We start from the raw sequence: 12,494 nt of genomic DNA on the forward strand, positions 1-12,494 counted from the left end.
CGTATGGCCTTTTGTAGGAAAGTGGATGGACCTTGAGGGTGTCATGCTGAGCAAAGTAAGCCAGGCAGAGAAGGACAGAAACCATATGTTTGCACTCATAGGTCTAGCAGGAAAACAGGAGAGACCTAATGGAGAGCCAGGGGGAGAGGAGGAGGGAGAGAGAGTTGGGGAGAGAGAGGGATGCAAAACTTTAGAGACTATTGAATGCTGAAAACGAACTGAGGGTTGAAGGGGAAGGGGGAGGGGGGAAAGAGGTGGTGGTGATGGTGGAGGGCACTTAAGGGGAAGAGCACAGAGTGTTATATGGAAAACAATTTGACAATAAAATATTATGGAAAAAAAAACAGGAAAAAGTCTGGAAAACCTCCAAAAACATGGAGGTTAAAGAACACCCTACTAAAGAATGAATGGGCCAACCAGACAATTAGAAAAGAAATTAAAAATTATATGGAAACAAATGAAAATGAAAATACAACAATCCAAATTCTTGGGGATGCAGCAAAGGCAGTCCTAAGAGGAAAGTACATTGCAATCCAAGCCTTCTTCAAGAAACTAGAAAAAGCGCAAATACAAAATCTAACAGAGCACTGGAAGGAACCAGAAGTAGAGCAGCAAGATCACCACAAACCAGCAGAAAAAGAGAAATAATAAGGATCAGGGCAGAAATAAACAATATAGAATCCCCAAAACAAACACACAAACAAACAAACAAGCCAGTTGAACAGAACAATAAAACCAAGAGTTTGGTTTTTGAAAAAATAAAAAAAATTGTTAACCATCTACCAAGGCTTCTCAAAAGAAAAGAGAACACACCCAAATAGACAGAATCACAAATGAAAATGGATTACAACCAATCCCTCAGAAAGACCAGCAGTTATCAGAGAATACTATGAAACATTATATGCCAACAAACTGGACAACCTAGAAGAAATGGACAAATTCCTAAACACACACACACACTACCAAAATTCAAACAGAAAGAGATAGGAACTCTGAACAGACCCATAACTAGTGAAGAAATTGAATCCGTTATCAATAATCTCCCAATGAATATGGGCCCTGGGCCAGATGGCTTCCCTGGGGAATTCTAACAGACATTTCAATCAGAGTCAATACCCATTCTTCTCAAGCTATTCCAAAAACTAGAAATGGAAGGAAAACTTCTGGACTCATTCTACAAAGCCAGCATCACTTTAGTTCCCAAACCAGACAGAGACCCAGTCAAAAAAGAGAACTACAGGCCAATATCCCTGATGAATGTGGATGCAAAAACCCTCAACAAAATACTAGCAAATTGAATTCAAAAGCATATAAAAAGAAGTGTCCACCATGATCAAGAGGGATTCATTCCTGGGTCACAGGGCTGGTTCAATATTCACAAAACAATCAATGTAACAAAAGAAAAGATAAAAACCATATGATCTTATCAATAGATGTAGAAAACCCATGTGACACAATACAGCATGCTTTCTTAATAAAAACCCTTGAGAGAGAGTCGGGATAGAAGGAACTTACTTAAACATCATAAAAGCCACTTGTGAAAAGCCCGCAGCTAATATCATCCTCAATGCGGAGAATCTGAGCACTTTCCCCCTGAGATCAGGAACACGACAGGCATGTCCACTCTCACCACTGTTGTTTAACATAGTGCTGGAAGTCCTAGCATCAGCAATCAGGACACAAAGGAAATAAAAGGCATCAGAATTGGCAAAGATGAAGTCAAACTTTCACTTTTTGCAGATGACATGGTACTCTCCCTGGGAAAGCCCAACAGACTCCACCAGAAGCCGACAAGAACTGATCCATGAATTCAGCAAAGTCGCAGGGTAAAAAATCAACGTACAGAAATCGCTTGCATTTTTATACACCAATAACAAAGCAACAGAAAGAGAAATCAAGAAACTGATCCCTTTCACAATTGCACCAAAAACCATAAAATACCTAGGAATAACCCTAACCAAAGATGAAAAGATCTGTATGATGAAAACCATAGAAAACTTATGAAGGAAATTGAAGAAGACACAATGAAATGGAAAAACATTCCATGCTCATGGGTTGGAGAATAAGCATTATTAAAATGTCATTATTACCCAAGGCAATCTACACATTCAATGCAATCCCAAACAAAATTGCACCAGCATTCTTCTCCAAGCTAGAACAAATAATCCTAAAATTTGTATGCAACAATAGACCCTGAATAGCCAAAGTAATATTGAAGAAGAAAACCAAAATGGGAGGCATCACAATCCCAGACTTTAGGCTCTACTACAAAGCTGTCATCATCAAGACAGTATGGTATTGGCACAAAAACAGACACATAGACCAATGGAATAGAGTTGAGAACCCAGAATTGGACCCACAAATGTATAGCCACTTAATCTTTGACAAAGCCACTTTAACAGAAGGTGTTGGGATAACTGGACAGCAACATGCAGAAGAATGAAACTAGACCACTTTCTTGCACCATACACAAAAATAAACTCAAAATGGCTGAAGGACCTGAATGTGAGACAGGAAACCACCAAAACCCTAGAGGAGAAAGCAGAAACCAATCTCCTCAACCTCAGCCTCAGCAATTTCTTGCTCAACACATCTCCAAAGGCAAGGGAATCAAGAAGAAAAATGAACTATTGGGACCGCATCAAGATACCAAGTTTCTGTGTGGCAAAGGAAACAATCACTAAAACTAATAGGCGACCAACAGAATAGGAAAAGATAGTTGCAAAAGACATATCAGATAAAGGGCTAGTATCCAAAATCTATAAGGATCTCACCAAACTCACACCCAAAAAAGAAACAATCCAGTGAAGAGACACTTCTCCAAAGACATCCAGATGGACAAGAGATACATGAAACGATGCTCAACGTCACTCATCAGCAGGGAAATACAAGTCAAAACCACACTGAGATACCACCTCATGCTCATGCCAGTCAGAGTGGCTAAATTCAACAAATCAGGAGACTTTAGATGCTGGTGAGGATATGGATAAACAGGCACCCTCCTACACTGTTGGTGGGAACGTAACCTGGTGCAGCCCCTCTGGAAAACAGTGTGGAGGTAATTCACAAATGAACAATAGAATGCCCTAGGACCCAGCAATAGCACTGCTAGGAATTTACCCAAGGGACACAGGAGTGCTGATGCACAGGGGCACATGTACCCCAGTGTTCACAGCGGCACTGTCAACAATAGCCAAATCATGGAAAGAGCTAAATGTCCATCACCTGATGAATGGATGAAGAAGATGTGGTTTATATATACAATGGAATACTACATGGCAATGAGAAAGAATGAAATCTGGCCATTTGTAGCAACGTGGATGGAACTCAACGGTGTCATGCTAAGTGAAATAAGCCAGGCAGAGAAGGACAGAGACCATATGTTTTCATTCATAAGTGGAGAAGGAGAAACTTAACAGAGGACCATGGGGGAGGGAAAGGGGAAGGGGAAAAAATAGTTGGGGAGAGAGAGGAAGGCAAACCATAAGAGACTCTTAAATACTGAGAACAGACTGGTGTTTGAGAGGGTTGGGGCGAGCGGATTTGGGGTGATGGTCATGGAGGAGGCCACTTGTTGTGATGAGCACTGGGTATTATATGGAAACTTTCTTGACAGTAAACTATAAAATAAAAAAAGAAACTTACTCAGTGGCGCTTGGGTGGCTCAGTCTGTTAAGTGTCTGACTTTAGCTCAGGTTTTGTTCTCATGGGTTGTGGGCTCAAGCCCTGTGTCAGGCTCTGTGCTGACAGCCCAGAGCCTGGAGTCTGCTCCAGATTCTGTGTCTCCCTCTCTCTCTCTCTGTCCCTATCCTACTCCTGCTGTGTCTCTGTCTCTCAAAAATAAAAAAAAATTTTTTTAAACCTGTTATTCATGTGAGAGGTGCAACCATTCTTGAGGTAGCCTTCCAACTGATTGTTCAAGGACCCCCCACTTCCAATCTATGACACAGCCATCTGTTTGGGCTGCAGATTCTCTGCAGGATTCTCTGCATCCAGCCAGTAGGTGGAGGAAGAGAGAGTAAATGATTCCACAAGAAGATTGTTAACGGATCGGAGTGGAAAGTGACACATATCATTTCCAGCTGCGTTCCATTTGCCTGAACCTGGGCACGGATTTGTACCTAACTGCAAGGGAGGCTGAGGTAGGTAGGCTAGGCGTGCACCTGGGAGGGAGAAGAAACACCGTTGGTCAGTAACCGGCCAGCGGTTTCAATGTACAAAACTAATGTAGGAAAATAAATCTCCTAATATAATTTCATTCTTTGAATAACCCAAAGCGATTATGGTGTATCATTTAATACACTGCTACATTTGATTTGTTAGTGATTCAAGATAAAAATGTACAGCTGTACCTACCTATATTCTAAATTATTTCTCCACCCCCTGAACAAATTTGTCATCAGTAAGCTTAAATTTTTTAAGCGTCCTTTTCTAATGGCAAACTTTAAGGCCATCATCTAATTCAAAAGAAAACAGCAGTTTCTCTTTTTCATGAGACCAGTCTGTGATGCAAAAAGAGCCTATGGTGGCAGAAGCAGTGACATTTTTATATGAATACGAATTACATAGCATTTTTTTGACCAAGAAAACTGACCTAAATGACACAATTTACTCATATTTACAGTTACAGTGTTGGCACGGGCAATGTGCAGCTAAGCACAACAGCAGAAAAGATATGATAAAGCAGCATTTCACCTTGAATATCAGCCACAAATCCTCAACAGAGTTTTATGGAATGTCGTCTTTCAAAAAGACAGTACATCCATTGTGATCCATCTGCTAGGCTATTTACGGTAGGGGAGGAATCTTTCCTAGACTTTCCTCGAAAAACTAGACCGAAAACAGCTTGTAATTGCCACCCATCATCAAAATCGCAGTGTTAGGGCTTCCTTACTTCTCAGAAATATGTCACTAGTGGACTCTTCCAGTTACTACTCGAAAGTTTTAACGTTGCCAAGGCAGGCATTGGTACTCTCAAGAAAGGATAGATAGAATGTTTAATAACCACAAGAAGCCTTGCTATTACTCCTCTGCATGGAAAGCATAACCTTTAATACCTCACTGCCCCCAGCACAAGTCGAAGACTTAAAATTCCAGATGCTGAAGGTTTTTAACAGTGGCCACTGTGACCCGTATGTGCAGAAGAATCAGCCTTTCATTAACTCCTAGTAGCCTCGTGTCAACGAAGAGAACAGACAAGAAAAGATTAAAAGTCTGATCCAAACTTCTCCAAAGACATTGGCATCCAGAGCTAGATAGTAGAGGAAAGTGACCGAAGGGTCTGTTGTGGACACCGCTGGGGGAGGGGACACTGCTGAGGGAGGGGCCATAGGAAAGGAAATAGGATGAGAGGAAAGGGAGGGAAGACTGGAAGTGGTAAATACTAGTTAGAAATGAAAATATGATGCTAAAAGGAATTCACTTTAGCAGCCAAATCTGAGACTTTTATCTTCTGCCCCTAACAGGAGAAAAGAGAAACCAGAAAAAACGTCTAAGAATGGGTTTTTCTAATTGTCTGCGAGAGAAGGAGGGGGGAGAGAGCAAGAATCTACTTAAGTTTCGACAAAAACATCTCAAAGGAACTTTTTCAAATACATCATATGCTCCAAACTCGTGCCATGGTCCATTTTTGTTTACATTATCATTATTACAAATATTTCTTACTTATTTGGTTCACTTATAGTGGGGGTTGACATTCTTAAGTGCAAAGAATACATTAAAATGGACATTTAATACCTATGTTTATAAATTTACACATACTACATTCAGAATACGTTGAAAGAAGAGGCACAACATCAACAAAGAGGCACAAAATCAACAAAGATTCAGAGAAGTTTCTCATAAATCCCAAAGAGAATAATCTAAATATTTTCTTCATCTTATTTTCCAAGGTGCTCACTAAGGTAAAACTGGCTAGTTTGTGGGTTTAGTATCTTGGGGACCTATTCTAGGATCTAATTCGTTTCACTGTCAGGAAATATATAAATTTGAATGCATAGATTTTAGACATCATCTGGAAAACTTCAGCTCTAAAGTACAAGCTCCCCTAGCAGTTTATTCCTTCCAAATGGCCAGTCTAGGGGCCCCCATGAAAACTCTCCTAAGACAGAAACCTCCCGAGCCGGTAAACAAAGTTGACCACTGGCAAGAACCCTTGCTGGCATTTTCAGCCCCGTTCAGGCACCTCTCTCAGTGCAGGCTCCCTCCAAGTGGAACAGAATGGCCCGCTGTGTTTCCAGAGCTGACCTGGTTGGCAGGCTGTGGGCAAATAAAAAGCACAGTAAAACAAAACAGGAGGACTGTGTTTCCTCCGCTGACAGTCATCACTGCCTCTTTGTCACTGGTCCTCAGATTCTGGGCAAGGCTTTCCAGTCCTGCTGTGCAGACCCTGAGAGGTCCAACAGCTTTCTTGATGCAGCAGAGACCAAGAAAGGGGCCCACGACACATCCAAAACTGGGAGGAGGGAGTCTTGCCTGGGGACTTGGGTGTCAGGGTAGAGTCCGACTACCCTGGATGGACACCCTGAAGAGAGCTGAACAATAGAAACACCTGTTCTTGGGGCACCTGGGTGGTTTGGTTAAACCTCCAGCTCTTGATTTCAGCCCAGGTCATGAGCTCATGGTCGTGAGTTTGAGCCCCCCACGGAGCCCCGCGCTGGGCTTCATGCTGAGCTGGGGGTCTCCTTGGGATTCCCACTCTTCTTCTCTCTGCCCCCTCACCTGCTTGTGTGTACACACACTCTTTCTCAAAACAAAACAAAACCTGTTCTCTCTACTGAGCAGGTGTACAGAGTGATGGAGGAGAATGAATCCACGTGTGTAAGAGGCAAGACCAGCTAACAAATTAGCAGTTAAAAGGAATGAAATCTAAATGCATGGACGTGGAAGGCTCCAAAAGTATCGGTATGCACAAAAAGCAAGTCTCAGAACTATACTTACAGAATAATACCATATAAACAACCCAGACCCCATAGAACAGTCCTATATGTTTTCTATTGTTACAGATACATGCATCTAAATGCACAATGATACCATGCATGTAAACCCCTACTGCACAGAACCCTATAATGTTACATATACACATAAATGTAAATACGTAAGATGCCAGAAAATGCTGTAACATGAGTGATCTCTGGCGAAGGGGTCAGCACTGAAGGTGATGATCAAAGCAGACTTGAGCTGAGTCTGTAATGTTTCGCTTTTGATAAAGAGAATCTGTTAATATATCATGCAATGTAATTACAAACTAATTGTTTTTAAGAAAATTTATGGAGGGCCCCTGGGTAGCTCAGTTGGGTAAGCGCCCAATTCTTGATCTCACCTGGGGTCATGATCTCACAGTTTGTGAGATCAAGCCCTGCATTTGGCTCTGTGCTGACAGCACTGAGCCTGCTTGGGATTGTCCCTCTCTCTGCCCCTCCCCCACTCTCTCTTCTTATTAAGTTTTTATTTTTATTTATTTTGAAAGAGAGAGTGCAAGCAATGGAGGGGGGTGGGGGAGAGGGGGAGAAGGAGAGAGGGGGAGAGGGAGAGAGGGAGAGAGGGAATCCCAGGCAAGCTCACACTGTCAGTATAGAGCCTGACACAGGGCTGGAATCCACAAAACCATGAGACCATGACTGGAGCCAAAATCAAGAGACTGATGCTAAACTGACTGAGCCACCCAGGTGCCCCAGTCTCTCTTTCTCAAAATAAACAAACATTTTTTTAATTAAAAAAAAATTTACTGAGCACAAATCTAGCAAATGGTGATGCAGTAGGTCCAGCCCTTTTGCCTGAGGGGGTCGGAGCCTGAATGCAGTCAGGGCCTCACAGTGAGACGGAGGGGCAGCCTGCTCCAGTGAGACCCAGGAAGGCCACCAGTTCACCTACTCCAAACTTCCTTTAGTTACCCTTTGCTGTGATTCTATCCTCAAAACCACCTTCTCTTTGGCTGACAGTCCCGCATGTGTTTTGAAAACCTCTGTGCCTACTTCTTTGTTCTGTGTCCCTTCCCCAGACTCCACGTCTACCCCCCACGAATAAAGCCTAGACCTGCTTTATCCCAGCACTGGGAGACGGAAGTGGCCAGAGGACTAGCCCCCCGCCCCCCAGGATGTGATATTGGGGGACACAATGGAAGGCAGAAGTCAGCAGAATACTCACCATGGCAAACTCTTTCCATCCACCACTCCTCCGCTTCCCCCAACACAAATAGACCGCCACCACCTTACGTGCCCCCCAGCCCCCGCGGTGGGTAATTCATCACTAGGGTTTGCTTCTGTACTCACCAACTTCAAAAGCAAATGCAAGAGTCTGAGGTCTGAAGGTCAGGGACAGTCTAAGGCGTTGGCGGCTGTCGGCAGAAGGCAGACCCTTCTTTAGAGACCCCCAGTGTGCTCACCTACGCCGGAGAGCAACGCAGTTGGTCACACTCCTGCGTTCTGGGGGGGGATGGTAGACGATGTCGGCTGTTTGTAATTGGCTCTGTTCTAGTAGCCAAGGTGAGGAATTCTGTGGGACCGCCCACTTTTGATCAGCAGCCCCCAACTGGCTGGGGAGTTCCAAACTTAGGCTGACCCATAAAGGGAATACGTTTCTTGTCTATACCTGCCCCTCGCCTAAACGGCTAAAAGGATTAGGTCTTGATTTTAGTCCTTTCCCTTCAGAGCACTTAAGTCAACTTTTCCTCTTAATGTGTTTACTCAGAGCAAAAATAACGTTCCTACCCACCTGACACTTAAACCAGGAGTTTGTTATTTTTAATCAAGAGGCCAAAATACTGATGAACCAAAGATAAGGCCCAGCTGTATGCTGGGAGTCTGCAGGAACTTTCTGAGCGATTCCTCTCTCACTACCCAATCTACCACTCACCTCTAGAACACAGCCAAGAAGAGCATGTGCGTTGTATTTTGACAGGATGACATATACACTATAGATCTTGAACTCACTGACTCCCAAGAGCTATTTTGTTTCTATATTTTGGGTAGTTTTACGGTTTGTGCAGAACAAGAGGCTGGTGCCCGTATTGGATTGTGTTGTGCTGCAGCTCCCCGCCCCGCCCCCATCATTTCCCACAGGTCTGGCCTGATGAAGTCAGCTGTTTGTAATTCAGGCTGCAGGCAAGGTCCTCATGGGGTGGAACCTGAGATACACCAAGTTAAAATCATGTGTGTCATATAAAGAACAAAGGCCCGTAACAACAATACAACCTTAAATTTATTTTTATACTTTACTAAGAAGTCTATATTCCATATTGCTCTGGATTTGGAAATAGGAACATTTTCTGGTTATAAAGACCTTTTACTAAGGCAAACTAAAGGGGATGCTTAGCATTTTAGGTTTTATTTTAATTTTTTAATTTTTTTTTTAGTTTATTTTGAGAGAGAGTGAGAGTGAATGGGGCGGGGGGAGGCGGGCAGAGAAAGAAGGAGAGAGAGAGAGAGAGAGAGAGAGAGAATCCTAAGCAGGCTCCTCATGCTCAGCACAGAGCCTGATGTGGGGCTCCAACCCACGAACCATGAGATCATGAGCTGAGCTGAAACCAAGAGTTGATGTTCACCCGACCAAGCCACCCAGGTGCCCCAGCATTCTAGGCTTTGAAATCAATATCAGGAGCACCTGGGTGGCTCAGTCGTTTAAGCATTTGACTTCGGCTCAGGCCATGATCTCATGGTTCGTGGGTTCAAGCCCCACGTCAGGCTCTGTGCTGACAGCTAGCTCAGAGCCTGGAGCCTGTGTTCAGATTCCATGTGTGTCTCTCTCTGACCCTCCCCTGCTCGTGCTGTCTCTCTCTGTTTCTCAAAAATAAATATAAGATATAAAAGTTTAAAAAATAAAAAATAAAAAAATAAAATCAATATCAAATGTGTGTGTGTGTGAGAGGGTAGTAGGTGGAAGCTGTTTTCCCTTAGGTAGCCTGTTCTAAGGTCTAACTTCAGGAGGGTTAGGAGGCCAGGAGCCCAAGCAAGCCCATTTGGCCCATAATAAGGCACTAGCTGCAGGCTTAACATGAACAAAAATAGGGTTGTTATCTTCACCTGCCTGACTCTTGTCACCTTCTCAATTGCTTTCAAACATAGATATAATTTATTCAGGACCCTCAAACACAAAAATTAGCACACAGTCTCAAAAATTAGGGGAGGTAAAACTAAATGAGGAACCACCCAGGCAAGCCATAGGGATTTTTGGTAAATCTATTAATAAATCAAATGGAAAAAGATAGGTTCTGCTTTCTTCTCAGTGCTGTGTTGCAAATCACAGTTGGCTGGTATAAAAAAGATTGAAAAAAGTTACATACCTAAGTGAATGATGCTGGAACAACTGGACATTTACATGCCAAAAAAAAATGAGTCTACACAAGACCTTATACCCTTCACAAAAAAGTAATTCAAATTAGATCCTAGAACTAAATGTAAAATACAAAACTATAAAACTCCTAGGAGTTTTAACATTGGAGAAAACCTGGATGACTTGGATTTGGTGATGACTTTTTGGATACAACCCCAAAGGCACAATCCAAGAAAGAAACAATTGATGAGATGGACTTCATTGAAATTAAAGACTTCTGTTCTGTGAAAGACACCATCAAGAGTATTAGAAAACAAGCCACAGTCTGGGAGAAAATATTTGAAAAGATACTTCTGATAAAGGATTGTTATCCAGAATATACAAAGAGTTCTTAAAACTCAACAATAAGAAAACAGACAATCCAATCTAAAAACTGGGCAAAAATCCATAACAGACACCTCACCAAAGAAGATATACAGATGGATGGTAAATTAGGTATCGGATCCTACCAAGAGCAAAGGAGTCAAGGGATATGAGTGACCAAAAGTGTCCTGGCTTCCCACCTAACTCACACACAGATAAGTTGCCAAGAGGAAAGGAGCCACAGTGGAAATGGAATTCTTGAGATCTGAATGGGTTCCTAATTTTCAAACTGAGTATTTCAAGGTTTTAGAGAAACAGAATCTCCACAAGGGCACTGTGTAGGCAGGCAGGCTTGCTAAGCCAGGCGACCAGGTGGGGAGAGAGCCAGAAGTAGCCACCTTATTCCAGGTTGTCCTTGGATCATGGAAAGGATCTAGAAATATATATGTGCTCCCAGTAATAACAATAACTGATATTATCTGTCAGGTACTGTCCCAGGTGCTAAGGATATAATTAAAAAAAAGGGACAAGGTGTTTACAGACCTTATATTCCTGGGGTGGTCAGACAATGAGCAAGGAATTCAATACTCAAACAACATAAATTCAGATAGGAATTTGGCATTGAATATATTATTCAATGATATTAATTGAAGCATCATTTTTAACTGAAACTTAAGAATCTATAAATATGGTTATATAATTTATTCCATTCATTAGAATGCTGTGAAAATATTATAAAAGATAATGAGGGACTATACATGTTCAGAGGGAATGATGTCCAGGATCATCAGTGAAAAAAGCAGGTTATAATATGATGTGTTCCACTGTGTGTGTGTGTGTTTTTCAACATGATTAAGCCTTTAACACAGTTCTGACACCATCTGCCTAGAGACCCCACTGGAAGTGTTCAGTCCTAGAAGACTGACCCCCACTTCAGATGCCAGCTGCAAGTGCAGCTTGTCACCTGTGCTTCTGACCCATTGTCACAATTGGAGGTTTCCACAACTGCTTCCACGGTTTCAATTAATTTGCTAGAGCCACTCACAGAACTCAGAGAAACATTTCCTTGTGTTGCCCGGTTCATGATAAAGAGCAATATAAAGGATACAGATGAACTGCCAGATGAAGAGGTACATAGCACAAGTCTTGGGGAATATGGGCATAAACCTTCCATGCTCTGTGAGGGACACTTAGCACCTCCATGAGTTCACCAACTGGGGAGCTTTCCAGACCCCGTCTTTTTGGGTTTTTATGGAGGCTTCCTTACATGGACACGATTGGTTAAATCATTGGCCATTGTGAACAATTCAACCTCCAGACCCTCTTCTCTCCCTGGAGGTCAAGGGATAGGACTGAAAGGTCCAACCCTCTAATCACGTGGTCAGTCGGTTCCCTGGCAATGAGTATCCATTTTTAGGTGCTTTCCAAAAGTCATCTCATTAATATAAGCTTGGGTGTGGTTGAAAAGGACTTGTTATGAATATCAAAACACATTTAAGGGGCGCCTGGGTGGCTCAGTCAGTTAAGCATCCAGCTTCAGCTCAGGTCATAATCTCACAGTTCATGGGTTCAAGCCCCACATTGGGCTCTGTGCTGACAGCTCAGAGCCTGGAGCCTGCTTCACATTTTGTGTGTGTTACTCTCTGCCCCTCCTCCACTCAGTCTCTGTCTCTCTCTCAAAATAAAATAAAGACATGAGAAAAAAGACACATTTCAAACTTTTATTATGGGGCGCCTGGGTGGCTCAGTTGGTTGAGAGTCTGACTTCCCCTCAGGTCGTGATCTCGCGGTTCTTGATCTTGAGCTCTCTTGAGTTCTTGAGCCCGAGCTTGAGCTCTCTGCTGTCATCACAGAGCCTGCTT

The 12,494-nt window shown here is 42.8% G+C and overlaps 1 long non-coding RNA gene across 3 annotated transcripts in view; it reads right to left on the reverse strand.

The window, feature by feature from the left end:
- LOC115279320 overlaps positions 1-8,422 on the reverse strand; it is a 32,929-nt gene extending 24,507 nt beyond the window's left edge. For all 3 annotated transcript variants that reach the window (XR_003903358.1, XR_003903360.1, XR_003903359.1), the window contains exon 1: positions 8,271-8,422. This is a non-coding gene — a long non-coding RNA (uncharacterized LOC115279320). The remainder of the gene's footprint in view (positions 1-8,270) is intronic.
- Positions 8,423-12,494: the final 4,072 nt, after the last annotated feature.

The sequence above is a fragment of the Suricata suricatta genome, chromosome 15 (genome assembly GCF_006229205.1).
Source record: "Suricata suricatta isolate VVHF042 chromosome 15, meerkat_22Aug2017_6uvM2_HiC, whole genome shotgun sequence".
Classification (NCBI taxonomy): domain Eukaryota; kingdom Metazoa; phylum Chordata; class Mammalia; order Carnivora; family Herpestidae; genus Suricata; species Suricata suricatta.